Here is an 8,248-nt window from a genome sequence, read left to right on the forward strand (position 1 = left end):
TTCGTTTTGGTGCACGGGCTTCTCTTTAGTTGTGGCGTGTGGGTTTTCTCTCCCCTAGTTGTGGCACGCAGGCTCCAGGGCATGTGGACTCTGTAGTTTGTGGCCCGCAGGCTTTCTAGTTGAGGCACACAAGCTCAGTAGTCGTGGCACGTGGGCTTCGCTGCCCAGCGGCATGTGGGATCTTAGTTCCCTGACCAGGGATCGAAGCTGCGTCCCCTGCATTGTAAGGCAGATTCTTTACCACTGGACCACCAGGGAAGTCCCTCTTGATGATTTTTAAGTGTACTGTTTAGTAGTGTGAAGTACAGTGTATTCACATTGCTGTGCAACTGATCTCTAGAATTTTTCATCTTGCAAAACTGAAGCGCTATACCCATTAAACAGTAACTCCCCATTTTCTCCTCCCCACCAGCCCCTGGCAACTACCATTCTACTTTCTGCGCCTATGAATTTGACTACTCTAGATATCTCACACAAGTGGCATCACACAGTATTTGTCTTTTTGCAACTGGCTTATTTCACTTAGCACAATGTCTTTAAGCTTCACCCATGTTGTAAGCATGTGATATGATTTCCTTCCTTTTTTAAGGCTGAATAATATTCCATGGTATGTATACATTGTATTTTATTTATCCATCCATTCAATGAACACTTGTGTTGCTTCCACCCCTTGGCTATAGTGAATAACGCTGCTATTTTGAACATGGGTATGCAAATATCTCTTTGAGATTCTGCTTTCAATTATTTTTAATATACAGCAGTAGGATTGCCAAATCAATATGGTAATTCTATTTTTAGTTTTTGAGGAGCTGCCATACCATTTTCCATAGTGTTGTGCTGTTTTACATTCCCACCAACAATGCACAAGAGTTCTAATTTCTCCACATCCTTGTCAACACTTGCTTTCTGTTTTGTTTTGATTGTAGCCATTCCAGTGGGTGTGAGATGATGTCTCATTATGGGTTTTTTTCCTTTTAAACAGACTTTATTTTTTAGAGGAGTTTTAGGTTCACACCAAAATTGAGCAGAAAATGCACTGAGTTCCTGTAAACCCTCTGTCCCCACACAGAGCAGCCTCATCCACTTTCAACATTCTGCACCAAAGTGGTACATTTGTGACAATCGATGAATCTTACATAATTATCACCCAAAGTCTATAGTTTCATTAGTGTTCATTCTTGGTGTTGTACATTGTATGGGTTTTGATAAATGTAGAATGACATGTATCTATCATTATATTATCATACAGAATAATTTCACTGCCCTGAATATCCTCTATGCTCAGCCTATTCATCCCTCCTACCCTCCCCTCCTAACCCCTGTAGCCACTAACCTTTTTACTGTTTCCATAGTTTTGCCTTTTTTAGAATGTCATATAGTTGGAATTGGAGAGCAGATTAGGCCACCCCAAGAAATCATCCTTATTGTCAGGGATAGGGAATTCAAGGCTGAGAAGGCTCTATAAACAAATTTTGTTTCTTTTCATTAATTTGCTACCCCAAGTCCAAACCCCCTTGTTTTGTCAAATCTTCACAAGTAATTGTTTCTTTGTCTAAAAGGTTAAGAAGCAACCTGCTTTGGTAACTTCTCTGAGTCTCACATTCCTTCAAGCACTCATATGTACAAATTAAATTTTTCTCCTGTTAATGTCTTACGTCTAATTATTAAACCAGCCACGAAACCTAGAAGGGAAGAAAGGAAAAGTTTTCCTCCCCTAAAGAATAATACAGTATGCAGCCTTTTAAGATTGGCTTCTTTCACTTAGTAATACACTTTTAGAAAAAAAATTTTATTTATTTATTTTGGTTGCTCTGGGTCTTAGTTGCGGCATACGGGATCTTCGTTGCGGCATGCACATGGGATCTAGTTCCCCAACCAGGGATTGAACCCAGGCCCTCTGCATTGGGAGCGCGGAGTCTTACCCACTGGACCACCAGGGAAGTCTCTTAGTAATATACTTTTAAGGATCCTCCATGTCTTTTCACGGCTTGATAGTTCTTTTTTTTAGTGCTGAATAATATTCCATAGTTTAGATATACCGCAGTTTTTTTTATTCATTCACCTACTGAAGGACATCTTGATTGCTTCCAAGTTTTGGTAATTATGAATAAGTCTGCTATAAACATTCATGTGCATGTTTTTGTGTGGACATAAGTTTTCAACTCATTTGTGTAAATATTAAAGAGCATGATTGCTGAATTATATGCTAAGAGTATGTTTAGTTTCATAAGAAGCTGCCAGTCTTCCAAAGTGACTGCATCATTTTGAATTTTCACCACCAATGAATGAGAACTCCTGTTGCTCTACATCCTCACCAGCATTTGGTGTTGTCAGTGTTCTGGATTTTGGCCAATCTAATAGGTGTGTAGTGGTATCTCATTGTTGCTTTAATTTGCATTTCCCTATGACATGATGTGGAACATCTTTTCATATGTGTGTTTACCATCTGTATATCTTTGGCAAATTGTCTATTCAGGTCTTTGGCCCATTTTTAAGTTGGATTGTTAGTTTTCTGTTGTTGACTTTTAAGAATTCTTTGTATATTTTGGATAACAATCCTTTATCAATATGTCTTTTGCAAATATTCTCTCCCTGTCTGTGGCCTGTCTTTCCATTCTGACAGTGTCTTTTGCAGAGCAGAGGTTTTTAATATTAATTAAAATGAAATTATTATCTATTATTTATTTCATGGATCATGACTTTAGTGTTGTTTCTTATAAGTCATTGCCATATCCAAGGTCATCTAGTTTGTCTCCTGTGTTACCCTCTAGGAGTTTTATAGCTTTGTTGTTTTACATTTAGGTCTGTGATCCATTTTGAGTAAATTTTTTTTTTTTTTTTTTTTTTTTTGCAGTACGCAGGCCTCTCACTGTTGTGGCCTCTCCCATTGTGGAGCACAGGCTCCGGACGCACAGGCTTAGCGGCCATGGCTCATGGGCCCAGCCGTTCCACGGCATGTGGGATCTTCCCGGACCAGGGCACGAACCCGTGCCCCCTGCATCGGCAGGCGGACTCTCAACCACTGCACCACCAGGGAAGCCCCCCCCATTTTGAGTAAATTTTTGTGGAGGGTGTAAAGTCTGTGTCTAGATTCATTTTTTTAAAATTTAATTTTACTTTTGGTTGCGTTGGGTCTTCGTTGCTGTGTGCAGACTTTCTCTAGTTGCAGCAAGCGGGGGTTACTCTTCGTTGCAGTGCATGGGCTTCTCATTGTGGTGGCTTCTCTTGTTGAGGAGCATGGGTCCTAGGTGCATGGGCTTCAGTTGTTGTGGCGCATGGGCTCAGTAGTTGTGGCTCACAGGGTCTAGAGCACAGACTCAGTAGTTGTGGCGCACGGGCTTAGTTGCTCCGCAGCATGTGGGATCTTCCTGGACCAGGTATCGAACCTGTGTACCCTGCACTGGCAGGTGGATTCTTAACCACTGAACCACCAAGGAAGTCCCTAGATTAATTTATTTTGCATATGATGTCCAGCTGTTCCAGCACCATTTGTTGAAAAGACTCTTTTCTCCATTGTATTGTCTTTGCTCCTTTGTCAAAGATCAGTTGACTACATTTATGTGGGTCTATTTCTGGGCTTTCTACTCTCTTCCATTACTCTATTTGTCTATTCTTCCACCAATACCACACTGTCTTGATGACTGTAGCTTTGTAGTAAATCTTGAAGTTGGGTAGTGTCAATCCTCTAACTTTATTCTCTTCCTTCAATATTGTGTTGGCTATTTTTCTTCCAGTTACTTCATTTTTACTAGTTCACATTTTCAGCAGACAAATCAAGGTGCAAACAGGGTCTTTTACCCTTCCATAGAAACTTTAGAATCAGTTTATTAAAGTCCATAAATTAATTTGTTGGGATTTTTATTGGGATTGTGTTGAATCACAATCCAGTTTGGAAGAACTGACATTGTGACAGTATTGTGTCTTCCTACCCATGAATATGGAATATCTTTCCATTTATTTAGTTCTTCTTTGATTTCTTTCATCAGAGTTTTGTAGATTTTTCTCATATAAATCTCGTACATATTTTGTTAGATTCATACCTATTTCATTTTTGGGGGTGCTAATGTAAATGATACTAGATTTTTTCTTTTCTTTTTATCGAACTATAGTTGATTTACAATGTTGTGTTAATTTCTGCTGTATGGCAAAGTGATTCAGTTATACATATAAATACATTCTTTTTCATTATGGTTTATCACAGGATATTGAATATAGTGCCCTGTGCTATAAAGTAAGACGTTGTTGTTTATCCATTCTATAAATACTAGTTTGTAGCTGCTAACCTGGAACTTCCACTCCCTCCCTCCCCCACACCCCTCTCCCCTTGGCAACCACGAGTCTATTCTCTATGTCTGTGAATCTGTTTCTGTTTCATAGATAAGTTTATTTGTGCCATATTTTAGATTCCACGATGATATTATATTTTTAATTTCAAATTCCACTTTTTCATTGTAAGAAAACAGCTGACTTTTGAATATCCATCTTGTGTCCTGCAAACTTGTATCTTGCAACCAGGATCACTTATTAGTTCCAGGAGTTTTTTGTTGTTGTTGTTGATTCTTTCAGATTTTCTACATAGATGATCAAAGTTTGTTTGATCATGGGGAAGCCAACCTTGGAGAGCTGAGCGTGAGGCAGGGTGCTGGGCTGGTGGGCTGGCCCCGGGCTCCCTGGCTCAGGCTCCTGACCCCACTTCCACACGGAGGCATTTCTCAGGACAACTGGCACAAGCGCAGCAAGACTGGGGGCAAGAGAAAGCCCTACCACAAGAAGTGGAAGTATGAGCTGGGACACCCTGTTGCCAACACCAGGAGTGGCCCCCGCCGCATACACACAGTCTGTGTGTGAGGAGGTGACAAGAAGTACTGGGCCTTGAGGCTGGACGTTGGGAACTTCTGCTGGGGCTCAGAGTGTTGTACACGCAAGACAAGGATCATTGATGTTGTCTATAATGCATCCAACAATGAACTGGTCCACACTAAGACCCTGGTGAAGAACTGCATCGTGCTCATTGACAGCACACGTACCAACAGTGGTACGAGTCTCACTATACACTGCCCCTGGGCCGCAAGAAGGGGGCCAGGCTGACTCCTGAAGAGGAAGTGATTTTAAACAAAAAACGTTCAAAAAAGAAATTCAGAAGAAATATGATGAAAGGAAAAAGAATGCCCAAATCAGCAGTCTTCTAGAGGAGCAGTTCCAGCAGGGCAAGTTTCTTGCATGCATTGCTTCAAGACCAGGACAGTGTGGCAGAGCAGATGGTTATGTTTTAGAGGGAAAGGAGCTGGAGTTCTATCTGAGGAAAATCAAGGCCCGGAAAAGCAAATAAATCCTCTTCCCTCCTATCTTAGCTCATGTAATAAAGGTGTTTATTGTTCTAAAAAAAACCCCAAAACTGTTTGATCACAGAAAGTTTTATTTCTTCCTTCTCAATCTGAATATTTTTATTTCCTTTTCTTGTCTTATCATATTAGCTAGGCTTTCAGTATGATGTTGAAAAACAGCGGTGAGAGGGGACATCCTTGCCTCATTTCTGATCTTAACAGGAAATCTTCGAGTTTCTCACCACTAGGTATGATGTTAGCTGTAGGGTTTTTTGTAGATCGTCTTTATCAAGATGAGAAATTTCCTCTCTATTCTAGTTTGCTGAGAGTTTTTTTAAAAAATAAATTTATTTATTTATTTTTGGCTGCGTTGGGTCTTTGTTGCTGTGCGTGGGCTTTCTCTAGTTGCGATGAGTGGGGGCTACTCTTCATTGCAATGCACGGGCTTCTCATTGCGGTGGCTTCTCTTGTTGCAGAGCATGGGCTCTAGGCACGTGGGCTCTGTGGTTGTGGTGCACAGGCTTAGTTGCTCTACGGCATGTGGGATCTTCCCGGACCAGGGCTCGCACCCATGTCCCCTGCATTGGCAAGCAGATTCTTAACCACTGGGTCACCAGGGAAGCCCATCAAACATTTATTTATTTTTTTTATTTTTTTATTTTTTCGGTACGCGGGGCTCTCACTGTTGTGGCCTCTCCCATTGCGGAGCACAGGCTCCGGATGCGCAGGCTCAGCGGCCACGGCTCATGGGCCCAGCCGCTCCGCGGCATGTGGGATCTTCCTGGACTGAGGCACGAACCCGCGTCCCCTGCATCGGCAGGCAGACTCTCAACCACCGCGCCACCAGGGAAGCCCCCAAACATTTATTAATAGTTCTAAACCTTTTGTTTCTCTGTAAAAGGAAGCCAGTGTTCAGTAATTAATGTTTCAGTATCTTATTTTATTTGGAAACGACCTAGTTATTTAATAAACTTCCATCATTTAACTTAATTTAGCACAACTCTAAATTTTCATGTTGTTGAATATCTGGAGAGAATTTTTTTTTTTTAGCTTCAACCCCATGTGGCATGAAGGATCTTAGTTCCCAGACCAGGGATCGAGCCTGAGACCACTGCAGTGGAAGTGTGAAGTCTTAACCACTGGACCACCAGGGAAGTCCCTGGAGAGATTATTTTTAGATGGACATTCCTAAAACATAATTATTCCTAAAAAGTTCACCCAAAACTCTTATCTCATTTGCATTTTCTTTCCTTAAAAGTTTCCTCACATTGAGTTTCTCCAGCAGTCAGCCACAAAGGGCTTATGGACTGATGAGATCCTGATCTCCTTAGCTCTCACCCATGGCGAAGTCGAGCCTGAGGCAGCCAGAACCCCTGGGCCACTGGTCTTCAGTAGCAAGCATCCTCATCCATTTACCCCAGGGTGCTGAAAACTATTTCATTTTCTACACATGCAGTGAGTGAAAATGGCTGAAAAGTGGTGAGAAGAGCTAGTTTCTCCATTTCCCTGGCCCTGAACCAGATGGCGGAGTAGAAGGACGTGCTGTCACTCCCTCTTGTGAGAACACCAGAATCACAACTAGCTGCTGGACAATCATCGACAGGAAGACACTGGAACTCACCAAAAAAGATACCCCACATCCAAAGACAAAGGAGAAGCCACAATGAGATGGTAGGAGGGGCACAATCACAGTGAAATCAAATCCCATAACTGCTGGGTGGGTGACTCACAGACTGGAGAACACTTATAACACAGAAGTCCACCCAGTGGGGTGAATGCTCTGAGCCCCACGTCAGGCTTCCAAACCTGGGGGTCCGGCAATGGGAGGAGGAATCCCTAGAGAATCAGACTTTGAAGGTTAATGGGATTTGATTACAGGACTTTGAAAGGACTGGGGGAAACAGAGACTCCACTCTTGGAGGTCACACACAAAGTAGTGTGTGCATCGGGACCCAGGGGAAGGAGCAGTGACCCCAGGGGAGACTGAACCAGACCTACCTGCTAGTGTTGGAGGGCCTCCTGCAGAGGTGGGGGGGTGGCTGTGGCTCACCATGGGGACAAGGACACTGACAGCAGAAGTTCTGGGAAGAACTCCTTGGCGTGAGCCCTCCCAGAGTCCTCCATTAGCCCCACCAAAGAGCCCAGGTAGTCTCCAGTGTTGGGTTGCCTCAGGCAAAACAACCAACAGGGAGGGAACCCAGCTCGACCCATCAGCAGTCAAGTGAATTAAAGTTTTACTGAGCTCTGCCCACCAGAGCAACAGTCAGCTCTACCCACCACCAGTCCCTCCCATCAGGAAACTTGCACAAGGCTCGTACATAGCTTCATCAACAAGAGAGGGCAGACAGCAGAAGCAAGAAGAACTACAATCCTGCAGCCTGTGGAACAAAAACCACATTCACAGAAAGATAGACAAGATGAAAAGGCTACGTACCAGATGAAGGAACAAGATAAAACCCCAGAAAAACAACTAAATGAAATGGAGATAGGCAACCTTCCAGAAAAAGAATTCAGAATAATGATAGTGAAGATGATCCAGGACCTCGGAAAAAGAATGGAGGCAAAGATGGAGAAGACACAAGAAATGTTTAACAAAGACCTAGAAGAATTAAAGAACAAACAAACAGAGATGAACAATACAATAACTGAAATGAAAACTACACTAGAAGGCATCAATAGCAGAATAACTGAGGCAGAAGAACGGATAAGTGGCCTGGAAGACAGAATGGTGGAATTCACTGCAGCGGAACAGAATAAAGAAAAAAGAATGAAAAGAAATGAAGACAGCCTAAGAGACCTCTGGGTCTTAAACACATTAAACACAAAAGCATTTGCATTATAGGGGTCCCAGAAGGAGAAGAGAGAGAGCAAGGACCTAAGAAAATATTTGAAGAGATTATAGTCGAAAACTTCCCTAACATGGG

At 42.5% G+C, this 8,248-nt stretch overlaps 1 non-coding gene and 1 pseudogene across 1 annotated transcript; both read left to right on the forward strand.

The window, feature by feature from the left end:
• Positions 1 to 703: 703 nt before the first annotated feature.
• LOC101330582 (small ribosomal subunit protein eS8-like) lies at positions 704 to 5,387 on the forward strand (annotated as a pseudogene).
• On the forward strand, positions 4,575 to 4,634 carry LOC117312013 (small nucleolar RNA SNORD55/SNORD39). The gene has a single exon (XR_004526191.1). It is a non-coding gene; the product is annotated as a small nucleolar RNA SNORD55/SNORD39 (small nucleolar RNA).
• Positions 5,388 to 8,248: the final 2,861 nt, after the last annotated feature.

Source organism: Tursiops truncatus, chromosome 3, assembly GCF_011762595.2.
Source record: "Tursiops truncatus isolate mTurTru1 chromosome 3, mTurTru1.mat.Y, whole genome shotgun sequence".
In the NCBI taxonomy this organism is placed as follows: Eukaryota; Metazoa; Chordata; class Mammalia; order Artiodactyla; family Delphinidae; genus Tursiops; species Tursiops truncatus.